At 40.2% G+C, this 17,651-nt stretch overlaps 2 long non-coding RNA genes across 3 annotated transcripts in view; one reads left to right on the forward strand and one right to left on the reverse strand.

Moving 5' to 3' along the window:
• Positions 1–3,122: 3,122 nt before the first annotated feature.
• LOC140850345 (uncharacterized) lies at positions 3,123–8,917 on the reverse strand. Its single transcript, XR_012133034.1, has 2 exons — positions 8,360–8,917; positions 3,123–4,600 (listed from the first exon to the last, which is right to left on the reverse strand). It is a non-coding gene; the product is annotated as an uncharacterized lncRNA (long non-coding RNA).
• A 212-nt stretch (positions 8,918–9,129) lies between these two features.
• LOC140850562 (uncharacterized) overlaps positions 9,130–17,651 on the forward strand; it is a 188,934-nt gene continuing 180,412 nt past the window's right edge. Inside the window, exon 1 of one of the 2 annotated variants that reach the window (XR_012133499.1) lies at positions 9,130–9,202. This is a non-coding gene — a long non-coding RNA (uncharacterized lncRNA). The remainder of the gene's footprint in view (positions 9,203–17,651) is intronic. The other variant, XR_012133498.1, reaches the window with a different exon arrangement.

Raw genomic sequence — 17,651 nt, forward strand, 5'->3', positions numbered from 1 at the left:
ATGTTACTCAGTTTTAAGGGTCATTCCTTTCCTTTTGGCGGGAAGCACGCAGTGCCAGTTTTCACCTCCAGCACCACTTCTGCTGGGAAGCCGGTTTTCAGGACTGTTTCTTCCTCTGCTCCAGGTGGCACTAAGCTCTCCTGCCTCCCATCTCTGTTGTCTGGGCCCCCCTCCTTCTAGATTCCTCATGGCAGAGTTTGTTCCATCTGGTTTGTTGCTTAATTAATGGTTGTTGAATGAACCTAATGAAAGATCAGGACAAGGAGCCAGATTGCCGGATTTTCAATATCCTGGAGAGGGTTTAAGCACTTTATAATTAAACACTTTGCTGCTTCCCTAAGAGTTTTATCAGAGGACCTTTGAAATGAGTAATCTCCAGTGTATCTAAAAGATGTTTTTTGACCAAAACTTCTTAGCATTTAGTGTGGACAGGGAGGTCAACTTTTAAACAACTTAAGTCCTCTCAAAACTGTGAGAGACACAGTATAGCCCTATCACAGGGACCAGGATCTATCTGGCTGGGCTGAGTTCTCAGGGCTTCTTAGCCCTGATCTGAGAGTCTTCCTTCATTGGTGGTGGTGCAGCAATTGAGAGATGGAAAGCATCCTGGTTAGATGCCCTTTTGAGCTTTGCAAATACCTCCAGGGAATGGATCCCTGGCTCATGCTTCCTGCTCTCTCCTGACTCCTGCTGCGCCTCACTGGCAGCTTCAGTCTTTGATGTGACACATTAGGGTTGAATTTTCTCATTTATCTTTGTTGGCGAGTTTTGATCAAGTGTTAAAACTGTTGATTGAAAGCAAAGTCTCTGGGGTGACACTTGTTGCATTTGCACCCTGGCTTCTCTTCTTTACTTTATTTGCTTGTGTCAGTCATTTTGTGAGGTAGGTATTATTGTTTTCACATCACACATGAGGAAACAGAGGCTTAGAAAGCTTAAAAGACCTCCCCAAATCTACAGCCAGTGAGGAGCAGTGGTGGAACTGACCAAGTCTGCCTGACTTTGGATTCTGTCCCCAACCTGCACAGATGATAAATTACACCGACATTGATTGGCTCAAGTCCATTTACTTTACTTCCTTTGTGTGAGTGTGATTCCTACTGCTAAAAACTACAAATGCTTTCTGCTGCAAGTTGTTATCATAAGCATAACTTCGACTTGTATGGGCTTCCACAAGGATATTAGTTAATTGGCATGGGCCATGCTGCTCATACTGTTTGACAAGGTCCAGGCATGAGGAGGAACCCTGAAAACAGGAAACCTCAGAGCTGGCCCCTGCTAATTCCCACACTTATTTTTGCAGTTATGATGTTAGTGATTGGGCTCATATATGGGAAATCTTATGTATTTAAGTTTATTCATCTTTAGTAAATAACCTAACCCAAAATATTGATCAAAACAGCAATTCCAGAAACAAAAGCAGTGTTACGGGACCAACTGTTCCAGGCATGCTGCCATGAATAAGTGAGGCAGGACAACCCAGGCCTCTCAAAACTGAATGCAGTTTGTTCCTCCTTTTGTAACAATTGAACTATGATTAACCAGGAGTTATGGTAAACTGGGCCATAGGAAAACCCCCATAGAAAAACCCATTTTCCCAAGAAATTTATATAAAACAGCAAAGTAATAAAGATTAATAGTCCCCACTGCCCAGGGTTCCCCTTATGTTGTTTATAATATTAGAACACACCTCTGGTATCCCCCTCATAGAAATAATTTATGAGCAAAATAGGAAAATTTATATTCATAAATATCCCATATATAAAAATTTATAATAAATTTATGATAAAATATTATTATATTAATGGTAAGGTAGTAAGAGCAGATTTAGTGTTATTACATAAAGGATAAAGAGGACTGCAAGGCCCTGTGCCTGTAGATGCAGGAGGAAAGGTGTAAACATCTGAAATTGTAGAATGAATATTATGAAAGAATATTGTATTCATAAAAATGTTGAGGAAGGTCAAAACTTATGGGTGATAAGAATACCATCCCTAGACTTTAGATGTAAGCCTAAACCAACATGTGTAGGATAGAATTTAATTAATAATATAGTTATACTTAATAACCAAAAGACATATAACTTGCGTTTTATATAGCCTGTTTAAACTTTATATAGCCTTAGACACATATCTTAAACTCTATATAATTTTACATGCTTATAAGTAAAAATCATAGCCCACACGCTTAGCCCACACACTGTCTTACGCCATTTCCTGTCTAGCACCTAGCACGTAACCTGCATCTCTGGTCAAAAAGGTTAAGGGAAAGTTAAACATTAAATGTTATAAGAAAGCTGTTCAAAAAAGTGATAGCATCTGTAATGAGCCAGAATTATACAAAAACTGAAAGGAAAAAACATTGTACCATCCATGAATCAAAGAAAAATGTTTAACATTGTATAAACCTTAAAAAGATATAAAAATAAAGACCCTGCCGCTTGATGTCAGGAGATGTTACAGCCTTAACTGGGTGTTCCCTCTCCTCACTCATCTCCTCACTCCCGGACACTGTCCTTTCCTTCGTGACCCACATGTGGGCTGGAGCTGGACTCCGGCAGTTAATGCTGACAGATGTTGAGTTTGACCTGTTTAAAGCTTTTGCTAAGGAATGCATTGCATATGCAGAGTACCCAGTTTTCAATATCAAATGGTTCTTTATTTTTTAAATATTTTTTAGCTGATGTCCGAATGAAAGTTTTGAATCATTTAAATCTTAAATGACATTGTTATTTTGGAAATAGTTAGTGATTTAATATTTTTCTCCAAAATCTCAATCTACTTCTGCATTTTTCTTAATAAATGATAACTTAGTTATCTTTTCTTACAGTAGTAGGCAGATATTCTGTTCTTAATGTTCTTTTACATGGCACATGTTTTTTTCTAGAAACCAGTTTCTCTTGACAAACTAGTTCCCTTAATAGTATTCTATCAGGATGACATACATACTTGGCTATGCTTCCACCCGATAAAGTGAATAAAGGTTCAATTTATAGTAAAATTGCTGAGGACTTTGCTCTGCTTTTACAAATGAGATGCTAGTTAATACTCATCTATTCGGATTCTTTTGTTTTGTTGGATTCCCCTGAGGAAGGCGCCGCCCCAAATCACTCACCAAAGACGTTTCTTGATGCAACAAGCAAGAGGAATTTATTCGGAAGCCAACTAGTTGGGGTCCAAGTCAGCCTGTCGCAGCAGGTCTCAACGAGGACCCCGAGCACACTAAGGCAGAAGGTTTTATAGCATTTTCAAAAGGGGTAGAATTTTCCATAATCACAATACAGGGTTTTTTCTATAGGCTCATAAATCTTTTGCTGGCGCCACATCCTGGGGTCTGGTTAGATGAGATCACCTACGGAATGTCTAGGGTGGTTCTAGTAAGATAAGCTAGGCGTGTATGATTAACTGATTTACGGTTAGCTAACTAAAGGTCACTACAATTGACACAGGCTAACTAACTTGTTTTTCAAGATTCTAATGATTTTCCTTCTTTTGGGTTAGGGGGTGGTATTTAGGCCTTAAGATGGCTGTACTTATGCTAACTTTTGATTCTTCAGATCCTACATTTCCCCACTTCTCTTTTTGGGGCATTCCAATCATGGAATGTTTGTATCTTCTTGTGAGGTGAGTGAGTGGTATTGTTGCTTCAACATTAGTACATGAACGGCACTCACTCTTTCTCTAACAAAAGTTATTAACCGGTTTAACATGCAGGGTCTTAAAGTTAGAAGCAACACAAGGATGAGTAGGGGCCCAGCCAGAGTGGATATCAGGGTTGTAAACCACGGGGACCTAGTGAACTAAGATTCAAACAGTCCTTGGCCTGCTTCTCGCTCTCTCTTCCTCTGATCTAGCCTTTCTCTAAGTTTTGACATTGAATCTCTTACTATCCCGGAATGATCTGCATAAAAGCAGCATTCTTCTCTTAAAGCTGCACACAGTCCTCCTCCTTTTAGGAACAGCAGATCTAGCCCTCGTCTATTCTGTAAGACTACCTCAGAGAGGGAAGTCAGAGATTCTTCAAGTTTTGTAATGGATTGCTCTATGGTTTTTAGGTCTTCATCAATAGCAGTCCTTAGTCTTTCATAATGCTGGTTCCCTTGAACAATAGCGACTGCCTCCGTTCCCACTCCAGCTGCGACTCTTATCTCTAACAACACGGCTAAGGTCAGCGAGACCGGCTCTCTCTTATATCTATGCTGAGGTTCAAATTCAGCTACGAATGAGAGATCATCATGATACATCAACCTGGGCACCAGCTGGACCATGATACAGAAATCATGGGAGGAGTTGAAGGCAGAAGTAGAGACACATAGGGTCACTCCAGTGTTATAAGCCCACTATCCCTCGGGAGGAGGGATTAAATACCTGTTTTTACCAGGGAAGGCTATGGGTATGGTCTCATTCTTTCTTCTACAGATAGAGACTCTAGCTGCTGCTAGGGAAGAGGGGTGATGACCGCTCTGGCTGCTTCATGCTGAGAAGGGGGCGCAGTAAAGGGTGCAGCTAGGTCTCCATCACTGGTCAGTTGAGAGGGCTTCAGAAGGCTGGCGCTTCTATTCTAGGTTTCATTTTTATTACTATTTGCAGTTTTGTGGCTTCTAGGCAAGATAAAACAAATTGTGTTATTAGGTTATGTAGCAACATCTGGAGTTGGATTTTTTATTCTGGAAGGAGGCTGCATTATTGAAACGATACTTCTCTCTAAAATCACTCTCATTTTTACCAGAAGTAACTAGGTTAAGAAAATAATTAACAGCTGGCTTGATTATTTGCACAGGTGCAGCAAGAAGAGCAATTGATTACACAGGCTCTTTTAAATATGCTTTGCTGGAACTTTTTGTAAGGAATTTCAGATTGAACTTTTAAAGGCCTCTTGAGGCCAGACAGCCAAGCCAGACTTGCCATCAGGCTTTGCCTGCAGTACCTGTAGATTTGGATGAATTCTTCTCTTCTCGAGGTCTCTGCACCTGCCAGGAAGTGACCTTCTTTACTCACCTGGTAAGGCTGCTGGGAACTCTGTAAGCAAGGTACCAGGCCAGTTCTTCCAAGGGGTTTTGTTGGCTTTATAAAGTCAATCTTAGTTCTTTAAAGTTGTTCACATCTGAGTTTATACACATGTCTCTCAGGTACGACATTCCAGTCAAAGCCCTGGTAGTATAACCAGTGTTCTTAAGTAGTCTTCTCACAAGGAAAGCAGATTCTTATTGAACTCGTGCAAATAAACATACTGCCATGGAATACAAAAACAGTCACTGAAAGTTTTTAAACTCTGGAGGGATCAAGTAGAGAGAAGGATGTTTCAATTCTGCTCATAAAGATAGTCATTTACTAAACTGTTGTCAGTTTAAGAGAACAAGGTTAAAACACTTTACCAGCAACATTTGAAACAAAAAGACACAAAATCATTTTCTTTAGTTTATGTAATCTTATGTAACTAATACCTGTTCTGCTGAAATCTAGTTCTTTACCAGTTTAGGGATAATACTATAAATGACAAAAGACTTACAAATGACAATGGTTAAAGATATGATGAGAGCTTACTGTAAAACAGTTGACATAAGGAAATTCTGATATTTCTGTAATACAAAACATTCAGTAACAAAGTTTAGCATCATTCTCTTTGACAGTGCTTTCTTGGTAAATAAATATATATATATCAGATAAATAAGCCAAATTAGTCAAATACTTTGTCTAGTGAGAAAAAATTCTTCTGACATGTTCCAGGGGCCCTCTGGAAAATATCAGAGTTAACTAGAGGTAAAAGCACCTTTTTGCATTTAATTTTTTTAGAACTATCATTACACATTTATTGTCTATATACTCAGCACAGTAAACGAGATATCTTAAAAAGTGGGGCAGCAGGGGAGACTGCTGCTGTCAATTTTTAAAGACAACATACAGAAAGTCAAACTAATTCTAGGTTACTAAGCATTCTTGAGAGAATGGTAGCAGATGGTAGATTCTTCTGCTTTCATCTTCAGGAGGGGAAAAAAGCTACAATAAGAATTCATATTTAGCTGAAAGAACTGTCTAAACTCAAGGCAGAGTATAATATTACCAGGCATACAAAAGACCTGTTAGAGATACATACAAAGAATGAATATGGCTATAGTCAAATTCAACTTAAAAGTTTAAGCAGAATCTCAAATTTAAATGTCTCTTTCTTTCACACAGATATTCAGATATGACCAGAAATATGCTTTGAGATGAAAGAGATCAGGCATTTTACTTTTTCATTTAGGGACTGAGAAATGATGACCTTTGGCTTACAATCAATAGCTTACAAACAGTGAAAATAATAAGAACATAACTCAGCATAAGTGTCTAAGACCAGATACAAAAAACAGAGAAAGTGCTTAAGTTTACAGGTCTTCCCTGAAAGCTTCAAGAATGTTTTACTCTTTAATAGTAGATTCCCCCATGTTTTTTTTTTTTTTTTTTTAAACATACAGCATATAAATTAAACAAGAAGACCTGGTGGTTCTCAAAAAATCTATTACAACTTTTCTCAAAAGTGGTCACACGTTCGTCTATCTAAACCTTTACAGTGAAACCTGTTTTTCTGGGAGAAACATAATCTTGTCCAGATTCTACAGTTTAATAAATTTTGGTTTGTTAACTAAGTGCATTTAATCAGCTGAAAAAAGCTTTGTTACTATTCTGCTTAGGAATTCAATTTTTCAGGCCATGCAATCATTTTTAATAACAAAATATTTCAAAGGCAAATAAAGGTTATACAGTTGTTAACTAACAAACTTTAGCTTTTAGTCCCTTTAACATTACGATTTCATGGCAACTCACTGAGACTTTAAGCATGAGAAACTGCTGTGATCTTTCAACATTAAGAGCAGACTAACAGTTAAAGAAAACTGTTTAACTGGAAACGAGATTTTAATTTTGCTGTGCACTTGATATCAAGACTCACTTGCTTTAATTTCACTAGGCATGACTATATCTGTAAGAATATAGTAATTTATTCTTCATTTGCCCCATGGTCCCAAGCACATAAGCCGGTGAGAATTATGCCTGGGCTTGCCTGCGGCTTGACTGGGTTTATCTCACTTTATCTCTAAACATCCTAACCCTCCCCCCAAAGCAACAGGCTGAGCGGATCTTCTACAACAAAAGGCACCACGCTGTTTTCTCTCTTTGTCTCTCTTTAAATAAATAGCTGTACTTTAGAACAAAGTTACTTTCTTTTATCACAAAACACATTCTTTAGCATGCAGAAGAGTTTTCATTTTTTATACTTTTTCTTATTAAAACATACATCTTTTAGCATAGAGAAATGTTTTTCTTTATTACTTTAAGTGGTTTTAATTAGAACTTAAAACCATTAGAAACTTTAACTTCTAGTGAACACTGAGAAGCAGGACACTGCAAACTGTCAAACTAACATTTTCTAGACCAACAAACTCACGAACACATTCTACAATTTCTGCAACCATGAGCTTCACAGCACAATCTCCCAGCAAACACAGAGCACATCTTCTCAACTTAACAAAACTCTAAGGCTTTAAGTTACTACAAAGATTCTCAGGCTGCAGGTAGGCATACACACTGCAACACACAATTTAAAAGGTGTTCACTTGCCACACTTATCCAGTTCACCTACCTGCAACAACTATGCTAGCCTACTCACAAGACCCCCACTGAACACTAGACAAAGCCAAGCTTCTAAGCATTCTATTCTTAAAAGATTTAGCAGATAACATGACTCAAATGACTCTAGGTAAACTCAGGCAGCGGACAACTACCAGGACATGCCCGCCTCAGGCAAACTCAAATTAGCATTAATGCTTAACACTTTTTTACCAGGTTTTCTGGAAGTTTTAGAACACTCAATTTTCACAAGCGCTTGTCTTTAAATCAATTTCATTAATACCATCCGGAGGTAGAAAGATATATTCATTTACACACTTAGGGGGTTGTCTGAGTCTGTCCCCTTGTCAGTATAACAATTATTAGGCACATGAAAGACACAAAAAACAGAGACACACACAGATTAGACACACAGCGGCCGCTTTTTGTTTTTTCTCAGATTTTCAAACAGAAACCGAAAGGAATCAGAGGGTTGATATTCCTGGCACCTGAAAATCAACCCTATCTCATCAGATTCACCTTGCCGGAAAAACAGACGGGAGGCTACCAGGCGTCCCTGGCCTCCCAACCTCCCCGAGGCGTCCCCCAGGGTTGCAGCCTGCGGTGCTCCTAGTACGTCTACCGACCGCAGTCTCGACCCCTTTACGGGATCGGGACAGCTGCCAGACAGTGGGTACCCCCTTTCAGAATTCTGACCGGTCTCACTGAAAAACAGAAAACAGAACACAGACAAACCAAGGCGCCACTAATCTTACCTCTTCCTCCAAGAGCGACTTTGGGAGTGAAGCGGGGTAAGCGCATGATCCCGGACGAGCCCCCAAATGTTGGATTCCCCTGAGGAAGGCGCCGCCCCAAATCACTCACCAAAGACGTTTCTTGATGCAACAAGCAAGAGGAATTTATTCGGAAGCCAACTAGTTGGGGTCCAAGTCAGCCTGTCGCAGCAGGTCTCAACGAGGACCCCGAGCACACTAAGGCAGAAGGTTTTATAGCATTTTCAAAAGGGGTAGAATTTTCCATAATCACAATACAGGGTTTTTTCTATAGGCTCATAAATCTTTTGCTGGCGCCACATCCTGGGGTCTGGTTAGATGAGATCACCTACGGAATGTCTAGGGTGGTTCTAGTAAGATAAGCTAGGCGTGTATGATTAACTGATTTACGGTTAGCTAACTAAAGGTCACTACAATTGACACAGGCTAACTAACTTGTTTTTCAAGATTCTAATGATTTTCCTTCTTTTGGGTTAGGGGGTGGTATTTAGGCCTTAAGATGGCTGTACTTATGCTAACTTTTGATTCTTCAGATCCTACAGTTTCTCAGGTCAGAGTTGATGAAATTGTGTGTGGGGAAAATGGAAGTTCCTAAGGCCAGGATCCTCACCTGACCCTAAACTACTTGATGATGTAATTGGCCTGCTGCTAGGCTAATGGTTCCCCACCCATAGGCAATGAGCTATTAGTGACTGAGTCACTATATAAAGAGCTCCACCCAGTACTCTGGGCGGAGGCAGAGACAGGGGTGGATTATGGACCTGCAGGCTGCTGGATGCAGACATGATTCTAGCGCTCGACCTACCACTGTGAGAATAAAGCCAGGTATAAACCCCCTTGGCCCCAAGAACATTCCATTGTCATTTCTCGGTCTCACTGAATCCACAGTGAACTTGCTTGAGGCTGAAACCCTCAGGCAAGACAGTGTGTAAATTATTTATTTTTACTTATTCATTAGATGGCTTACAGAAAAAAGCCAGTTTTGGCAATTATAACAGTCTGAAAGCCAGAAGGTGCTACCTTCTAAGGGATATTACTAACTTGGCAGTAATTAGAAACTGGTTTACAGTGAGATGCATTATGATTTTCACATATTTATGAAGTGAGATAAACAATCCTTTTACAGGTTCTTTTTAATTTGAGATTCTTTGAAAAATAACTAGAAAAATGATAAAAATGAATACACCATTTTGATATGAAGATTAATAGGAGGGGTTTAAAATACGTGGTTATATTGAGGAAACAAACATTTTTGAATACCTACTATGAAAAAGTATTTATGTGTTTAATTTATTCCAACTTTTAACAATCTTTATCTGCAGTGTCTTTTATTCCCATTTTATAAATGAGGAACCTGAGGCTTAGGGTGATCAACTAACTTATTCAAGGCAGGTTAAAGAGAGCACTCCAGTTAGATTGTCCCAGGTATATGAAGGAATAAGCCAAGGGACGTGGTGCAAACAAGGGGGACAGGTGGCTGAAGTGCGGGTGTGGAGACAGTGGCCTGAGTGAGGCCAGTGAGGCTGGCACATGCAGGGTTGTCTTGGAAATGCTAAGGATTCCAGGTTTCTCACACTGGGCGTGGGAAAGACTGCTCTCAGCGTGGCATGAGGGAAGGACTGGAGGGACTGAGGAGACAGCAGTGCTGACTGAGGTTCTGAGAAAGAGGTAGAGAGTAGACGGGTTTGAGAGATATCAGGCTGGCAGGGTCTATAGGAGGCGTCACTAAGTGGGTTGTGGTCGGGTATGGAAAAGCTAGGTGTAGACATGGTTCCGGGATTTCTGGCTTGTGTGACAGAGTGGCAAGTGGCACTGTTCATTAGGATGGGAGCCTGAGGAGAGGAGCCAGTGGTGGGGGTGAATGGTCAGCCCATTTGTGAGTGTGTCTGTGCATCCAGTGTATCATCTCTGGAGGTCAGAGGAAACACCTGTGCCGGCAATTTCAATTTGAGAGCAACAACAAGAAACATTATTTACTGCAGGGTTTCTTTAAGTATGGCTTGGAGTGCTTTCCACAGACGCCTCTGCATTGTCTCTCCTGCGAATCCATGGTCCATCCATACACCTTCTTTTGTGTCACATTTCCCTGGGTATAGTCTAGGGGAAGGTGCGGGCTCGGCTAGTGCTGGACTCCCAGATCCTCTGTTTACTGTGGTAAACAGAGGCAATTATTCAATCCCTGTGCACCTGGAATAATAATACCAGGCTAATAGGGTTATGTGAAGGTTAAATCCATCCATTTGTATTGTAAACTAACAATACTCAGTATAGTCATCACTCAATAAATGTTAGCTACCACTATTATCCCTGGAACTTGTGAAAATACAAGTTGCTGGATGCTGATCCAGGATTCTTATGCACATCACATTACATTTGAGTGTGGGTTTGGCTGAGTTTCTATCTGGACATGAACACTCCTTAAAAACATTGATCCTTGGACCTTAACACAGACTTCAGAATCACAGTCTATGGGGCCAGAGCCCAGGTAATATCTGTTCTTTAGACTAAACTCCCAAGGGTCAGATGGAGCTGATCCCAGTCAAGCCTGGGAACACTACCTTTGCTGATGTGTTATGATTCTCTTTATGTCAGAGATAACTATACATCTGCCAAACTGTGTTTCCCCTTTCAAAGCAGCACTTTTATACTTGGGGTTGGCTCTCCATCTTGTGAGTGCACTTCCGGTCAGTGCATGTGTGACTGGTTTTGGATGGTGGAATGCAAGTGGAGTGTTTAAGAAGTGGCCCTGCCTTCTCTGCATACTCCTTCCCCTTCAGCTCCCTGTGGGTGGGCCACTAGTGGGCTCTAGAGGACCGTATTTCCACAGGTGGAAGGAATTTAGGATTCTTTGAAATGAATGAAGAAAGGGTGGTCTGTAACATGAGCAAGAAGTAAACTTCTAATGTGTAAGTCACAGCATGGTGGGTTTCTTTGTTACAGCATCGGTGTGACCCTAACTGCTTTTCTGCATGAATTTTCCTCTAAGGAAAGAGGATAAGAAGCCCTCTGAGGACATGGGTCACACTGTCATCACCCATGTGCTAGACCCTGAGGATAAAAAGAATTAAGTGTCAATTTATATGGCCGTGGTACCATAAAGCTGTGTCTAAACAATGCCAATATTGCAGTTGTTACTCATCTTTTATATTTTATGTTGGTTGAGTACTTAGTAATTAGAAAATTGTGCCCTTGGAAGATATTCCTTAAGATTCCCAAACACCCTTTGAATATAAATTACTGAACATCAGCAGCTTTCAGATCAGCCTCACCCTTTTCTTTATTAGCTCAGATGCAGTTTAGTGGTTTTGTTTACCTTTAAATAGGCGATGGATCTATCTATGTTCTGTATCACCTCAGACAATCACTTGGTTTTATAAAATACAAGAATGCTGCTCCTAAACCTTTAATTAAAGTCATGAATCTCTCACAGATTAATGGTAAACATAAATATTCATAAATTGCTCATTTTAAAAGCAGGTTGGCTCAATTTACATATAGATTACATTTGAAATGTATGAAATATTATTTTCTTTCATCCTGATGGCTTACCGCCACTCAGTTTTAATGATTGTAGTCCCTGGATAAAGCACCCCTGGTCTTTCCATCCCTGGACATGGAAGAGGCCTAGTCCTGGGCAGACCTCCCAGGATTAATTTGAAAATTGCTCCCTACAAAGCAGGGAAAGAGTACGTCAGAGAGAAACTGAGGTGTCTAAATCAGAATGAGGTGGAATTGATTTACGTGACTTGAGAAACCTGCTAACACTGTCCCCTGCTTCTGCTCAAAAGGAAGTTTATAGATGTGGTGGAGGACAGTTAGTTATCAAGGCCTCGTATTTGGTACCAGCCTTTGATTAGCATGATCTCACCTTGAGCATTGCTGAGAGAGAAAACAATTTCCCCACAGAATTATTGTACACACACACACACACACACACACACACACACACACACACACAGAGAGAGAACCGGCTTTCTCACACAGCCGGACTGACTGTGTAGATCTGAGGCTGAGCTGTCATATTCTTTCCTTGCCTCTTTAAAGAAAAGTAAGTTAGAGAAAATAAAATTTTATTAAGAAAACCCTAAGGAAGAGAAAATACATTTACAGTAAGGTACAGTATTTATTGAAAAAAATCTGTATGTAAGTGGGTTCTTACAGTTTAAGCCTGTGTTCTTCAAGGGTCAAGTGTATTTCCTGCTGCAGGTGCCAGGAATCACCCTACCCTTTTGATACCATAAAGCCTGCCTCTACAACAGACCCTGGCTGTTTGCTGTTTCTGAGAGCAGTCTCACATGGCCCTGGGTGGCACACAGTGACCTCGTCCTATGGGTTGTGAGCACGTGTGATTAATAACTTGCAATTGATTTCATCTGTCCAGTATTAGGGCTCACATATTTGGGCATCCCCAAAATTATAGATAAGAAACCCTCTATCACCAATGAATCAATAGGAGTTGATTAAAATGGGGAGTGAGTGGGGTTGGAATAGATATCAGTGGGAAAAAGAAACAGGTGATGCTGACTGACCAACACATTATGAAAAGAATATGAATTAATCAGTTAGGAGTATTGCTCATTATACTATCTCAAAGTGTGGGTGCAGCCTACTTGACTCCCCTCAGATTCCTAAGGCTCACCCAGGCCCATTGACTACTTCTTGGAGGTGGGGACTGGGAAATTGTTATTTTAATGAGATTCTCAGGTGATTCTGAGAATTCCTGGCAGAATATGCATCCAGATTTAGAGTGGTTTTGAAAAAATTGATAATAAGAAAAAGACTCAACAATTACCTGTACTGGGTTTTTAGTTTTGAAGCGGAACTGTTGTTTCCCTGCCCTGCTGCCCACTGCCCTCCCCAGCCCCTGCCCCAGTCCCATAGCTGCCCTGAGGTGGGACGCACAGACCAGCTCCGGCTCCCCATGCCTGGGTGTGTGGAGGAACACAGCCTTGGTATAGGAGCAAGTGTGATTTAAACCACCTGAGATCCTTCTTTGCTAGTAGGCAGGAAATCACTTATGAATAAACATTTGAAAAAGGGAAGCAACAAAGACACTTTAAATTTAGCTGTAGGCCGCCAGCCCTCAAATCCAAGGAGAGCCGGGAATTCACAGATGGGAAGCCAGCCCTGGAATAGCCCCAGCTGCACAGAGCAAGTGGGAAATTAAATATTCACTTTGGCTAACAATATATCCTTATCGGTTCCATACCACAAACTATGATTGAAGTACTTGTTTATTTTTCCCACTTTTACATATTTTTTAACACAATTCTCTTTCACCACTGGAGTCCCATTGTCCAGCGCTATTATATTGGGGTTTTGCACTAGATAAGAAACAAGCAACAGATGGGCTCATGAATGTGCTCTGAACCCTTCAGAACATGCATTCATGAGTCTAATAATTCATGGTATTTTATATCTTCATCAGATGGCATTTAAATGGGATCATATATATAACCTTCTAAATCTTGGTTACTTCATTTAGCAATAAGTAGGAGCAACATTAATGTTGTATCTTTTCTCTTTTGTGAAATGTACTCTGATATTTCTTCTAACATGTCTCACTGTTGCTGTTTTTATTGTTATTTTGGTTATAGGAACCCACCTTTTCAATCCCTATAATTGTCACCTATTCTTTCTTGTCTATCCTGTTCTCCTCTACTTCCTTCAGTGATAGCCTTGGGAAGGCAGTATGGACCGGGATCCAGACCCTGATTTAAATCCCACACTGCCATTTAGTAGTTGAGTTGAGTGACCTTGGGCACATTATGTAGCTGGAGTTTCCTCACTGAGGAGATGGAGATAATATTTTGCCCAAATCATAAGACTGTGGTCGTGATGAAATGAGGTAACTCATGTTACATATTTTAAGTTGTGCATGATATCTAATGGATCTTATTATTTAATTATTCAAGAATGATCAGTAAGGTCTATTGTAACTTACTATAACAAATTAAATATTTCTGTTACTTTGCAAGGGTGCCAAATAATTTGGAAAAGTTAAATATAAGAATATTAATAGCTCCTGTTGCTCATCCTATATAATGTTAGATTCATTGTTTAACTTATCTCATTTTATCCTCAAAGCACTAAATCATTCCATTATCTTTCAATATATTTATTGAGCACCTACTTTGTGACAGATGTTCTTTAAGGCCCTGGAAATTCTTCAGTGAAGCCACCAGGCAGAAAACTGTCCTCTCACAAAGCTTACATTCCATTGGAAGAAAATGAAGACATTTTATATTAATAAATGAATACAATATATATATCATATTAGGAGGCTATGAAAAAATAATAATGCAGATTGGTGGATAACAGGTGTGATTTTCCTTCATTTCTGTAGGGAAACTGGCCATGAGAGAGAAAGTTATTAATTGTAATTATGGCTTTTTTTTAAAAAGGCATCTGCCCAGGTATTGATGATCTCTCTTTTCTAGAACATTCAAGGAAGGAAATGATAGTAGCTGTATTCATATTCTATACGTTATACTTGGTCACTGTGGATTGGAATAGAATGGGATATGTGTTTGCACCTAGCTAGACCAATCATATTGTTTCCCTTGGTAATTTTGTAATTTGAGACAAAATAGTTAGATATTAAAGCTTGGCAGTGGTTATGGACATGTGCCTGTCTGAGTTGTTAGAGTGAATGCAAAAATTATTGAGCTTGTGCACATTAGCTGAAATGAAAAAGTTATCACCATAAAAATACAAGAACAGAGGCATAGAGGAGATTCATGCTTCTACTACAGCTTGAATATAATGCAAATCCATGCAACTGGCAATTCCCCAGCATGCTGAAGTTGTCCATTTGACACTTCTGGGTGTATGAGCCTCGAAAGGTAATTGTGACAGGGCTCATGTCAACACATCAATTTAACAAGACTGTCCTCAGGGAGTTGAGCATGCGAGCATTCCCTCCATATAAACTTCACTGAGCCACCATTGAAAACTGAGATGATGTCACAGGTACCAGTTGGTAAGATACTCCAGTGTCCTTTCCTATTCGCTTGCAATGTTTACTGTTACTTGAGAACAAAAGAACATAATTAAAAATATACATATATGTGTATATACACATGCATATATATTTACATAAATACACATACATATACAAAATATACATATATATGCATATGAACACAACTATTAAGTAGCTGTAGGGATTTGAATTCATATCTTTATGTAAATACTTATATTTAAGAATAAAACATGAACACTTAATTTGAAGAATAAATGCAGTTTTTCTCATTAATATTGTAGAAAATTAAATGTTTTTTCATATTACAATCTTGTTTTTTAATGTTAAAGCCATTTTAAGAATTGAGAAACACTTTTTTCTCTCCTTTCCCACGCCCCAATTACCAATGGCCACCTTTCCCAGTTCAAAAGACTTTCTTCAGTGTTTCTGGATTCCATCCTTATTTCCAGAGGATTTTTAGCAAGATCAAGTTACCAAAAATAGGCCAAAAAGAGAAATGAGCTGGTGCCCTGTTTGCTATCTCACACAGAGTGGAGCTGCCCTTCACACCCAGTTGGTTTCCTGGATATGCAGATACTCCACAAGAGCAACTGATAATACTGGGCTTCTCTCATTTCAAAAAGTCATTTTCCTCTGTGAATTAAAGCCAAGGACCCCAGCTTACCATCAAACATCTGCTGTTCCTTGATAGCACTGCCAGGAACTTACCTTGACTCTTCATTCTGCTCTGTAATCTTCTGTGCAGTCACCTACCTGATGTTGTTTATTCTGAAAGTACATGCTGGGTGTCTACACCAGATAGTTCAGATTTGTCAAAAGCTACCAGCTAATTCATCACTTTCTTGTGCTTGGATGGTTTTTACTGATGGTTTCACCTGCTGGTGATCTGAGCGTGTCATTTATTACATTTGCAGAAAATGCATATTAATATGCTTAGCAAGTAGCTTGGGAAGAAATGTGCTTATCTGTATTTTATAAGAAGCCAGTGGACATGCATTCCAAACCTGAATATTTTATTTGGAGAGATGACTATGACAACGCTGGTTGTGTTGCATCTCTGTTAGGAGCTTTAGGTGTGCTTCCTGGGAAAGTGACTGGTCTTGATATAGCCATCCCTTTGCCCTGCTCTATTAGTCATTCTGTAAATTGTTGATCTTCTTTCTTAATTTGCAGAGGAGCCACCAAGTTACACAGGCACTGGGGCAGCCAGATCTGAGCAGTCAATGAAGTAAGCTCTGGACTGAGAGGCACTGACTTCTGTGGAACAGCCATTAAATCACTGAGTTTAACACTTCGCTTTCTCACTGCAAGTCAAATATCTTCCCTCATTTCTTGCCACATTTTTGTGGTTCTTAAAGCCATGTCCCCTACTAGAAACCTGAGCCCTCAGTACTGATGTCATACTGTGCCTGTGAGGAAGCTGGAACCATGAAAAGGTCCCTTTCAGGATCCTCAGGGGCCACAGGCGAGAATGTGTCCTGCAGTCCCTGTGCCAGTAGGACTGTTCATGAACTGGGACTGGTACAGGATTGAGCCCAATTACAGGGCCATTTCAGAATCTACAGTTGACTGAAATTAGTGGGCTTACCTCCACGGGCTCCTGAGCCATGGCTGAGTGGGGCAGGAGCTAGTTCCTGGGCCACTTCAGGGGCCACAGCTGGGACTGAGGTCTGTTTGTCTATTATCCAACCATGGGTAGGTGTGACTCCTCCCAGGTCCCTTGGTGTGTAGTGCTGGTGACAGACCCAAAGCAAAATGGGGCTGTAGCTCTGACTTCAGGACATGGAGCTGTTCCCAGGACCAGAGGTGGGGCCAGAGTTGGCTGATCACCTGCCTGGGTGTGAGCCTGCCATTTCAAGATGGCTCTCCACAGTCTTAGACTCCACTGGGGTTTCACCATCTCCTACCTGGACCCCAAAGCTCCTTCAAGGACACTGTGTCTCTGGATGGATGCCAAATACTATTGCTAAGAAGGGATACATACAAAGGCTGGCTTATTTGGCTATCTTGTTGTTGTCATTCCAAAACAACCATAGTGGCCTGATTGAAATGAAATAGTACAGATGACCCGAGAAGGACATGGGATTACAGGGGACAGACTCTGGATTGTGAATTTTACATTTGCTTTATTTTTCAACCTTAGGGGATTTAGGGACTTAGTGTTGTATTTTGTTGTCTCTCCCAGATCACGTATGCATCTTCAGTGGATGAGGTTGGTCTGGTATTTGCAGGAGTTTCATTCAGCCTTGGAACCAACCTCTTGCTGTGTTTCTTCAATAATCTGTCGTT

Source organism: Manis javanica, chromosome 7 (genome assembly GCF_040802235.1).
Source record: "Manis javanica isolate MJ-LG chromosome 7, MJ_LKY, whole genome shotgun sequence".
Lineage (NCBI taxonomy): Eukaryota > Metazoa > Chordata > Mammalia > Pholidota > Manidae > Manis > Manis javanica.